The sequence below is a fragment of the Rhinoderma darwinii genome, chromosome 11, assembly GCF_050947455.1.
Source record: "Rhinoderma darwinii isolate aRhiDar2 chromosome 11, aRhiDar2.hap1, whole genome shotgun sequence".
Taxonomy (NCBI): Eukaryota; Metazoa; Chordata; class Amphibia; order Anura; family Rhinodermatidae; genus Rhinoderma; species Rhinoderma darwinii.
The window spans coordinates 96,586,455-96,598,797 of record NC_134697.1 but is presented as its reverse complement, the minus strand read 5'-3'; the positions used below and the strand labels follow the sequence as shown (position 1 = coordinate 96,598,797).

The window sequence follows — 12,343 nt, the reverse complement described above, 5'->3', positions numbered from 1 at the left end:
ACTTAAAGGGTAACTAAACTTTCAACAAACTTCTGACATATCTTAGTGACATGTCAGACGTTGTGATTGGTGGGGGTCCGAGCACTGAGACCCCCACCGAGGGCTGAGCCGCTTGGTTTCTGATCGGCTTTTCTCGGAAAGCTGATGTAACGTTGTACGGATTTAATAGAAAGTCTATGAGCCCGTACACCGCTCGCTTAGCTCTCCGAAAAAAGGCGATCAGAAACTAAGCGTCTCAGCCCTCACCCGAGCGCTTCTGCCGCTTCGTTCTAGCGATCGGTGGGGGTCTCAGTGCTCGGACCCCCACCGATCAAAACTTCTGACATGACAGAAGTTTGTTGAAGGTTTAGTTACACTTAAAATGCAGTGGTTGCTATTGACCGGAGCATTAAAGGGGCTAAACGGCCGAGATAGAAAGTATCTCCAATCTCTACCGTTACAGCAGGAGCTCGGCTGTCAATCACAGCCGGGCTCCCGTGGTGATCGTGTGGGTACAGCTTCTGTCATTATCACATAGATGCACGCCACCATACGGGAAGGTGACCCTTCCCATGACGCGCATGTATGTGAAAATGCAGGAAGGGATTAAGATGACAGTGCCAGGTTTAAAGTCGCTGATCTCCTCCATACGACCCATTCTACTAGCAAGGTTTGCTCATGGAGATACATGGCTGTGTGCTTGATTTTATGCACCTGTTTGCAGTAGCTGTGGCGGAAACACCTGTACTCAATAATAAGGGGTGTCCACATACTTTTGGCCATATAGTGTATATCTGTACAGGTACATATCATCACTCGCCTTGTATTCCTGATCTCCGGACTGTTCCTCTTGTGCTATTTCTCCCACTCTATCTGGCAGGGCACAGAACTCTTCCCTTCTATGTCTGGACACATGTTGAACGTCACTATAGATAATCAATGGGCGTCCAGAACGCGACTCCACCCACCCCTTGTGCCCCCCTCGTCCCTCCCCCTGTGCTCCAGCCGCACTTCATCCTCCACACCCTTCAGATCCTGGGACAAGTGAGATGGGGATGTGTTTACCATACCAGGGGGGGACGGTGGCTGAGAGGAGCCCTGCACCCTGCAATCCTGTGAGTAGCCCCCCATTGTGTGTGACGCAAAATCACAGAACTTGTGGCACCTATAAATATATCTAAACATTTAGGATGTGACGTTCTACTCTGCTTCTAATCTCATTGTAAAAAGGACATGGGAGAACTGGAGAAGATTCAAAGGCGGTGACTAGATTATTAAATAGGGTGGGAGACGTCGCTTACAAAAGGCGAGAGAAATCGGGCTTGTTCAGACGCCTTAGAGATGATCTTATTAACAAGTATAAGTATATGTGTGGTCAGTACAAGAACTTGCACATGATCGGTTCTTCCCAAGGACTCTACATAGGACCAGGGGACATTCATTGTGTGTGGAAGACGTTTCAGACATCAGTATAGGAAAGGGTTCTTTACAGTTAGAGCAGTCACACTGTGAAATGCCCAACCCCAAGAGGAAGGCATGGCAGATACTATATCAGCATGTAAAAAAGGGCGAGATGATTATTTACTGACGAATGACATTGAGGTTTGTAGGTAATCTAGCAATAAATGACGTGTAATTGATTGCGAAAGGTTGAACTTGATGGACCGGGGATTTTTTTTTCAACAACATAACTCAGCAGATTGACAACTCAGAAATCTGGAGATTTGTAGTTCATGAGTCTGGATATATTTGGTAACAACTGCTGTAAAGTTTAGATTTGGTGATCAGGTTTATGTAAGGATTGCGGGTAGTCTCAGGGTTAGGTAAGGATTGCGGGTAGTCTCAGGGTTAGGTAAGGATTGCGGGTAGTCTCAGGGTTAGGTAAGGATTGCAGGTATTCTCAGGGTTAGGTAAGGATTATGGGTAGTCTCAGGGTTAGGTAAGGATTGCGGGTATTCTCAGGGTTAGGTAAGGATTGCGGGTATTCTCAGGGTTAGGTAAGGATTATGGGTAGTCTCAGGGTTAGGTAAGGATTGCGGGTATTCTCAGGGTTAGGTAAGGATTGCGGGTAGTCTCAGGGTTAGGTAAGGATTGCGGGTAGTCTCAGGGTTAGGTAAGGATTGCGGGCAGTCTCAGGGTTAGGTAAGGATTGCGGGTATTCTCAGGGTTAGGTAAGGATTGCGGGTAGTCTCAGGGTTAGGTAAGGATTGCGGGTAGTCTCAGGGTTAGGTAAGGATTGCGGGCAGTCTCAGGGTTAGGTAAGGATTGTGGGCAGTCTCAGGGGTAAGGTTAGGATTGCGGGTAGTCTCAGGCTTAGCTTAGGATTGCGTGTAGTCTCAGGCTTAGGTAAGGATTGTGGGTTGTCTCAGGGTTAGGTTAGGATTGCAGGTATTCTCAGGGTTAGGTAAGGATTGCGGGTAGTCTCAGGGTTAGGTAAGCATTGCGGGCAGTGTCTGGGTTAGGTAAGGATTGTGGGTAGTCTCAGGGTTAGGTAAGGATTGCGGGTAGTCTCAGGGTTAGGTAAGGATTGCAGGCAGTCTCAGGGTTAGGTAAGGATTGCGGGTAGTCTCAGGGTTAGGTAAGGATTGCAGGCAGTCTCAGGGTTAGGTAAGGATTGCGGGCAGTGTCTGGGTTAGGTAAGGATTGCAGGCAGTCTCAGGGTTAGGTAAGGATTGCGGGTAGTCTCAGGGTTAGGTAAGGATTGCAGGCAGTCTCAGGGTTAGGTAAGGATTGCAGGCAGTCTCAGGGTTAGGTAAGGATTGCAGGCAGTCTCAGGGTTAGGTAAGGATTGCGGGCAGTCTCAGGGTTAGGTAAGGATTGCGGGTAGTCTCAGGGGTAGGTAAGGATTGCGGGTAGTCAGGGCCGGCCCTAGGATAGATGGCGCCCTGTGCGAAATGATCTTTCGGCGCCCCACTCCTTCATTAAAAAAAAAATGCCCTATAAAAAAATTATAATGCCCCTTTAGTGCCCCCATACAGTATAATAATAATATTTAATAATATAATATATTACAACCCTTTCAATGACACTGTATTTTGTCCTCTAATTGTGCCCACAGTATTATGCCACCTGTAGTACCCCTACACAGTATAATGTCCGCTTAGTGGCCCCCACACAGTATAATGCCCCCCCTGTAGATTTTGCCATGGAGCCTCCCTGTAGACAGTGCCATAATTCCCCACCTCCTTTTTGTAGATCGTGCCATACAGCCCCCCACCTCCCCCTTGTAGACATTGCCATACAGTCCCCGCACCTCCCCCTTGTAGACATTGCCATAGAGTCGCCGCACCTCCCCCTGGTAGACAGTGCCATACAGTCGCCGCACCTCCCCCTTGTAGACAGTGCCATACAGGCCCCCACCTCCCCCTTGTAGACAGTGCCATACAGTCCCCCACCTCCCCCTTGTAGACAGTGCCATACAGTCCCCCACCTCCCCCTTGTAGATCATGCCATACAGTCCCCCACCTCCCCCTTGTAGACAGTGACAAACAGTCCCCCACCTCCCCCTTGTAGACAGTGCCATACAGTCCCCCACCTCCCCCTTGTAGACAGTGCCATACAGTCCCCCACCTCCCCCTTGTAGACAGTACCATACAGTCCCCCACCTCCCACTTGTAGATCATGCCATACAGTCCCCCACCTCCCCCTTGTAGACAGTGCCATACAGGCCCCCACCTCCCCCTTGTAGATCGTGCCATACAGTCCCCCACCTCCCCCTTGTAGACAGTGCCAAACAGTCCCCCACCTCCCCCTTGTAGACAGTGCCATACAGTCCCCCACCTCCCCCTTGTAGACAGTGCCATACAGTCACCCACCTCCCCCTTGTAGACAGTGCCATACAGTCCCCCACCTCCCCCTTGTAGATCGTGCCATACAGTCCCCCACCTCCCCCTTGTAGACAGTGCCATATAGTCCCCCACCTCCCCCTTGTAGACAGTGCCATACAGGCCCCCACCTCCCCCTTGTAGACAGTGCCATACAGTCCCCCACCTCCCCCTTGTAGACAGTGCCATACAGTCCCCCACCTCCCCCTTGTAGATCATGCCATACAGTCCCCCACCTCCCCCTTGTAGACAGTGACAAACAGTCCCCCACCTCCCCCTTGTAGACAGTGCCATACAGTCCCCCACCTCCCCCTTGTAGACAGTGCCATACAGTCCCCCACCTCCCCCTTGTAGACAGTACCATACAGTCCCCCACCTCCCACTTGTAGATCGTGCCATACAGTCCCCCACCTCCCCCTTGTAGACAGTGCCATACAGGCCCCCACCTCCACCTTGTAGATCGTGCCATACAGTCCCCCACCTCCCCCTTGTAGACAGAGCCATACAGTCCCCCACCTCCCCCTTGTAGACAGTGCCCCCAAACAAAAACAAAAATTGTACTCACCTAAGCCCCGTTCCCATGGCGAACTGAGCTGCTCCATGACGGGACCCTGTAGCCTAGTACAGAGTTTCCCAACCTTTTCGGACTCGAGGCAGCACTGGAAAAACAAAATTTCCTCAGGGCCCCCGTACCAAAAATTGTTTTGAGAAAGACAGAAAACGTCTCAGAACAAGCACTCCACTCGTAGGGTCTGTTCACACACGTTTTTTGTAAGGCAAAAAATGTCTGCCTCAAAATTCCTTCAGCAACTGACAGCGTTGTGTGACCTTTTTTTTGTGTTTTTTCTTAGGGCTCATGCACACGACCGTAGCGGTGTGCACGGCCGTGATTTTCGGGTCGGCCAGCTGCGGACTGTCAGTCGTGAGCCGCCCGCAAATCACGAGACTTGCACATGGCCGCGGCCATTATTTTCAATGAGCCCGGACCGCAGAACACGGCCGTAATAAGACAGGTCCGTTCATTCTGCGGTGCGGGCTCCCGGGCCATGCACGGACCGTAAAAACGACGGTCGTGTGCATGGCCCCATAGAAATTAATGGGGCCGCAATTCTCCCGTGGATTTTCGGGGGAATTGCGGCCGCAAAAACACGTTCGTGGGCATGGGCCCTTAAGCTGTGGAAGCGAATGTAAAAGACAAAGGAAGAAAAAGCTCCTATTCATTTCAATTGGAGGACAGAGGTGGAAACCACTTGAAGACCATCAGCCCACCACTCACAGTAAAATGACCATCAGCCCCCCACTCACAGATTCCCCCTGTAGGTAGCGCCACACAGCCCCCTGTAGGGAATGCCACACAGCCCCTTGTAGGGAGTGCCACACAGCCCCCTGTAGGGAGCTCCTCACCGCCCCCTGGTAGGTAGTGCCACACTGCCCACAGCCCCCTTGTAGGTAGTGCAAGGACTATGAAATGACCCTCATAGCTGACGGGCAATAGACATTCAAAAAAGGACAACTGTGCAGGACCACACAAAATACCCAGCTTTCCCAGCTATCAAATAAATGTGTGGAAATAAACTAAGATATAACTTTTATTTAGTTTGAGTAAAGGATTAATCCTTTTAGCTAGATTAAATAAAAGTTATATTTTAGTTTATTTCCACACTTTGTTTTGATACCCGGGAAAGCTGGGTATTTTGTGTGCTCCTGCACAGTTGTCCTTTGTAGGTAGTGCCACACAGCCCACAGCCCCCCTGTAGATAGCAACACCCCCTTCCAGTATAGATAGCGCCACTGTAGCTCCCTGATGGAGCGGATTCCCCGTGTGGCCGGGGATTCCGCTCCTGGAGCGCTGCTTGATGCCTCTGTCCATATATGGACAGTGACATCAGGGAAAACTCCTGAAGCGGAATCCCCCGTCACAGCGTTGCAGACGCTATGACCGTCGATTCCACTCCAGGAGAAGCTCTTGTCGTCTGTGTCCATGACGTCATTGGCTTCTCCTGGAGTGGAATCCCCGGTCATAGAGTCTGCAAGGTTGTGACCGGGGATTCAGCTTCAGGAGTTTCCCCTGATGTCACTGTCCATATATGGACAGAGACATCAAGCAGCGCTTCAGGAGCGGAATCCCCGGCCACACGGGGATTACGCTCCTTCAGGGAGCTATAGTGGCGCTAGTAGACAGCTGAGCAGGGAGATACCTCATGCCCTCATGCCCGGTGTCACCGCTAGCAGCCGCTATGGCTGCTACAGCGGTAGCGACGGCCACTAAGTGAAGAAGCGCCCGGGTGGAAAGGCGACTGCAGTTAGTGTGTGTATCCCCGCTGGTAGTTGCAACGGCGCGGGGATACACACACCTGCTGGCGCCCCTCTTGTAGTGTGGGCGGCTGGCGCCCTGTGCGACCGCACTGGTCGAACATAGCTAAGGCCGGCCATGCGGGTAGTCTCAGGGTTAGGTAATGATTGCGAGTAGTCTCAGGGTTAGGTAAGGATTGCGGGCAGTCTCAGGGTTAGGTAAGGATTGCGGGCAGTCTCAGGGTTAGGTAAGGATTGCAGGCAGTCTCAGGGTTAGGTAAGGATTGCGGGCAGTCTCAGGGTTAGGTAAGGATTGCGGGCAGTCCCAGGGTAAGTTAAGGATTGCGGGTAGTCTCAGGCTTAGCTAAGGATTGCACCTTTTACTATGATCGCTCGTCCTCGTACTTTTCCATCATGTCGGCAGCGTATCGTTGTTTACACAGGGAGATGCGCTGCTGACAACGATCATATTGTCGGCTGCATAAACGGGTGGTTTTATACGGGCAGATTCCTACGAGCGATGATAAAAATATGTCGATCACTGCTCGTCTGCTCTATTTACATGGAGAAATGATCGTGGATTTATGGGGACAAATTATTCTTAATACCCCCATACCTCCCTATAAAGTTACCATATAGTCGGCAGCACATCTGATTACACAGAGAAATGTGCTGCTGACAAACAACCATTTTTATGGCGGCATAAATGCGTGCGAGCGCCCGTTTTCCCGATAATTGCCATGTGTAAACAGAACAACGATCAGCCGATTAACGAGCAAACGCTGGATCATCGACTGATCGTATAGTTTATGCTGCAAGACATATAATCGTTGTCGGCAGATGGTGTGTAAACAGGAGACGCGCTGCCGACATGATGGAAATGTGTGGGGACGAGCGATCGTAGTAATGAGCGCTCGTCTCTATACATAGCTGCTTGTGAAAGGAACAAATGAGCGCCGATCATCGAGCTGTCTGGTTGATCGGTACTCGTGACGGCCAAAATCGGCCGTTGTAAAAGGACCCTTATGTTAGAGTTATATAAGAGGGGAGGGTTGGAATAGGTTAGATTAGGTTTAGGTTAAGATTAAGTATAGGATTAATTAGAATTATTCTTAGATTAGGATTAGACGACATTCAGACAGCCGAGTGCAAACTCGGACGTGAAAAACTGCTGTTGACTACAATGGGTGCGTGATGAGCAAAAAACGCACAAGTATAGGACATGCAGTGAGTTTCACGCAACGGACACACGGACACATGGACACACCCTGCGTGAGAAACACTGACTGTCTGAATGGCCGGGGAGTGGGAAAAGTAGTGTGTTTTGTAATTGCAAAAAAATAAAAAATACTTTATTATTAAATTTATATTAAAACAATGTTAGATGAAAAATGATGTTGCGCCAAAGTCCCCTAAATTGGCGCACTATGACAAATTATGTCTGGTTTAGATTGCTCCGGATTGTAAAGGATATATATGTGTCTAACCTCCCCCTTATTTAGTAATAGAGAGGGAACTATAATAGTCCCTAAACCAGAAATTGGGTTGTTAAATAATTGCAAATAACTGTCCCCCTCAGTGTCAATGATGAGACAGTCTGATTGCACATGAACCCAGAGGTTCCTTCACGGGCTGTGGGTGAAGCCCAGCGGTGGAGAAACCCATGTATTAATGTGACTGTAATGGGTTACATGTACATGTGTCTTATATGAATAGACACAGCACAGCAGAGTTGCAACTGCTGCATTCTAGGAACTGAACAGGAGGAGGGAATAGACTGGGCCACAGTCTGTACCGGGCGGCCGGTCCGCTGAATTGCCTTGGTAGTGATCTAAAGTATCTGTAAAATTCCTATCAGGCAGTATAATCACTTCCCCCCAGCTGATGTACACTAACAACCTAGCTGTCAGGGTTTACAACAATTTATGTGCGCTAGCAAATAGGCTGCGGTCAGCTGAGTATTTATGACTGCACACAGCAGCAAAGAAGCCCCCGTATTGGGGTAAAATGAAATCTAATCGTTTAGACACCAAAAAGGTGCATTCACAAGCTAAAATCAAGAGAACACACGATTTCTCAGATACTGACACTGACCTAACTGAGGCCTCTGGGTCCGATACAGAGACCAGAAATTATGATCAGGACAAGGGTCAGGCCAACTCCCTGAGGAGACACCCAGCTTTAGGGAGTGATCGCAATACCGTCCCGGAAGTCCCTTTTTTACGGGACAGAGGGAGATGGGGCTTCAGAGGGTCCCAGAGAGGGAAGGGGAAGAGAAAAGACCAACAGAGAAGATGACCCTACAAATGACCGATTCTCTGGGAGATTCTATGAGAGTGATCAATTTATCGCAGCACTCTCTTACTGACATACAATCACAAGTCTTGCAGAGGGGCCTCCATTTTTGTCTTACGACAAGACTTAATAAATTCACAGTGATTAAAGACCTGCACCTTTTCGGTAGGAAACTGATATTTAAAAAGATTTTTTCACAAAGAGACATTCAACCCAGTAGCCCTGTAGAAGAATTGATAACACAATTTCCAGATTTGTTGGACCTTACAGGTCAGGAGGCGGCAACTCTGGGAGATCTTGAAGCACTTTTATCAGAGAATATGACCGATGGAGATACAAACACACCGGAACCCCAGAGTAGAAAACATCTCAAAGCAAAATCAACTACTATGCCTCCTCTGGACACTTGCCCAGCGGTTAAAGTTTTTCTAGACTTGGTGGGTCAAGATATTGTGTCATTCCCATACCATAGGATAGAGAACAATATTACTGAAGTGGAACGTCAGGCATTACAAGAACTCCGATTGTGGCAGGACGTTGTCTTTAAACAATCGGATAAGGGGGGAAACATTGTTATCTGGCCCAAGGAACAATATATACGTGAAGCAAGGAGGCAGCTTCTTGATAAACAGTGCTATAAACCGTTATGGGGGGATCCGACAGCTCAATTCTTGAGTGAATACAATGCACTGATTTCAGAAGCTCTCTCATTGGGAGCGATCACCCCCAATGAGAAAAGTTTTTCATCCGTCAAGGACCCCAGGGTTTCCACTTTTTATATGCTCCCAAAGGTCCACAAAAACCTTACGAACCCCCCAGGTAGGCCTATTGTCTCTGGTGTGGGAAATCTCACGGAGAAGTGTAACAAGTGGCTCGACAATGAACTCCGTGATATTGTGTTGAACTTACCTTCCCACACCAGAGACACCATGCAAATATTGAAAGAGTTGGATGGAATCAGTCTTAACCAGGACGAAATTCTGGTAACCTGTGACGTGGAAAGTCTGTACACCAGCATTAATCACTCCAGGGGTTGTTCAGCGGTAGACTATTATCTATCGAGAGACCAGAGTCTGAACCCTGTGAGGAAGGACTTTATTCTTAAAGCACTGAGATTTATCCTTACACGAAACTATTTCATATTTGATGGGCGGTTTTACCTGCAAATCAGGGGCACGGCGATGGGAGCAGCTGTGGCCCCCACATTTGCTAACATTTATCTTGGCTGGTGGGAGGAGGTAATTGTTTTTTGTGATGAGCAAAAAATCTTGACAGATAACGTCTGTCTCTGGAGGCGTTTTATTGACGACATATTCGTCATTTGGGGGGGCTCTGTCCTTGAATTGGAAAATCTCATCGAGAAATTGAATGACAATGATTTTAATCTGAAATTGACCCTTGACTATAACCCACAGTCGATCCCATTTTTAGATGTTCTCATCTACACAGATCCAGAGAGAAATCTCCACACGGATCTTTATAGAAAGGTGACTGCCACCAACAGCTTATTAGCTGCCGAAAGTGCACACTCAAGAAACACAATTAGGGCAATACCGAAGGGGGAGTTCTTGAGATTGAGACACAATTGCTCGACTTTTGTTGATTTCAAGAAACGAGCAGTTGAATTGAGGGCTAGGCTGCAGGCGAGACACTACTCCAATCGCAATATCAAAGAGGCCTATAACATAGCACTGAGAACCAACCGTGAAGAATTGCTCATTTCTAAAAAGACACGAGCCAAGACAGCTATCAAAACCTCTGAAACCCCCATGCAGCCTAGATTCATCACTGACTATCATGCAGACTGGGATAGCATGATGCGGATTATAAACAAACACTGGCATGTACTTAAATCTGATCCTAATCTAAACACAATCTTGGGTGAGAGGGCCCTTTCAGGTTATCGCAAAGGAACCAGCATTTCGAACATTTTGGTTGCAAGTCATTTTACGCGGGGTGACGGTACTAAGAGGGCCCAGAATATGGGGTTTTTCCCTTGTAAGTTATGTAAAGCATGTAGAATCCTGACTACAACCAAGCAATTCACTGATGGATTTGGGGCATTGTATAAGATCAAAGAACATATGAACTGTAACTCCGAAGGAGTCGTGTATTGTCTGGAGTGCCCCTGCGGTTTGAGATACGTGGGTAAAACGACCAGAGCACTCAAAATCCGTATTGGAGAACATGTCAGGTCAATTCTAAACTATGACAAAGCTGAGAAGGATTGTAAACTCCAGAAGAAAATATTCACACCTACTCCAATCGCCAAACATTTTAAAGAGAGACACAATCTAGAGTGGCAGACTCTGAAAGGTTGGGGCATCTGTAAACTCAACATGGGCATCAGAGGGGGCAACCTTGATGAGGCCCTTCTGAGGAGAGAAAGTGAGTGGATATTCCGTATGAACTCCCTTAAACCGTTCGGCATGAACGAAAGTTTCAATTTTGGTTGTTTTCTTTGAACCTGGAACTAACTAAGGTCTCACATTAGCAGTTTATCGTGCCTGATATTCAAAATTTCTATCTCTGACACACTTACTGAGCAATCATTGCCAATGCATGGTAGCACAAACCCCACAATACTCAATCAAAATGAAATAAAACATGACAACAGTTTCTTTGGATAAAAATGGCCACGGTGTTTATTAAGGGTAACCTAAGATAAAATAATTCGAAGAGAATAACCATAAATAATCGAATAAATAATAAAATATAAATATTTTGACCAATAAAAACCAAGTCCGCCCAGCATTAGCTGGGTGACAAACCCCTCTAACAAACAACGTGACGTGAAGGAATTTAAGAACAATAGGGCGGGAGGGTGGGCGACGGTCCAATCTTCAAAAACTGGCTGCTTGACCACGATGAACTGCTCCTTTTATGTCCAATTTTCCCGCCTTTAGGATTTTATCAATGACCAATCAGCTGGCCTTCCACAAAACTGCCTGGAGATAGAATCTGCCAGAACCTGCTCATGCAATTGCACAGCTGACCTAGGTCCAATCAGCTGGGACCAACTCCAAACTGCCCAGAGACAGAAACATCTGGAAACCGGCTCGTGCCACCAGCACAGCTTACCCGGGGGACACCACGATGGTAAGTACCATTCTAATATAAAATAACAAATGGAGAATCAGTCCATTTATCCCACTGAAGACACTGGGTCTCTAGGGTTCTCTGCTGATAAATCGAACGTTCCATAATACAATTTAAATTGACACATTGAATCACCTCCCTCATCGTAGGAGTGGAGGTCTTCTTCCAATACCTAGCAATTAATATTCTTGCTGAGCACAACACATGAAAGATTACGGTCTTATCATGTGTATGAAAGTCGCCTAATCCCACATTAAGTAATGCCAACTCCGGAGTACATTCTAGCGGAAAATGTAGGACATTGGTTAATAGTTTATCTATTTTCTTCCAAAACGTCCTAAGAGCTGAACAAAACCAAAAAATATGCTTAAGAGTACCAATTTCCTTACAACACCTCCAGCACATATTAGAGGAGTTGGGGTAAATGAGAGATAGGCGGTGAGGTGTCAAATACCACCTGTATAATACCTTCCTAGAGGCTTCTAAATGGTGAGTGGAGTTGGATAGTTGAGAGGCCAGGGAGAAAGTAGCTTCCCAGTCTACACTACCCGTGGGCAATGCAAGATCCGTTTCCCATTTGTCAACGAATAGAAGGTTAGATTTGTTCAACACTTCCAAAATGGCCTGATAGGCTTTGGACACCCCTTTTGCTCTTCTATCCGGCTGGTGAAAGTATATTTCGTAAGGTGTTTTAAGGGGAGAAGGAGTATCACTCATTCCCAACAAAAAGTGACGAACTCTAACGTATTTGTAAAATTCTGTAATTGGACTTCCGGTGGGCGGGGCATCAAGGTGGCCGCATTTTAGTTGAGCTCCCGCAGGCTGTTGAGAACTCGGCCCGGCGGACGAGAAAC

At 47.7% G+C, this 12,343-nt stretch overlaps 1 long non-coding RNA gene across 1 annotated transcript in view; it reads left to right on the top strand.

Moving 5' to 3' along the window:
- The first annotated feature begins 986 nt into the window (after window positions 1-986).
- Window positions 987-12,343, top strand: part of LOC142663474 (uncharacterized) — a 47,558-nt gene continuing 36,201 nt past the window's right edge. Inside the window, exon 1 of the long non-coding RNA XR_012851095.1 lies at window positions 987-1,094. This is a non-coding gene — a long non-coding RNA (uncharacterized LOC142663474). The remainder of the gene's footprint in view (window positions 1,095-12,343) is intronic.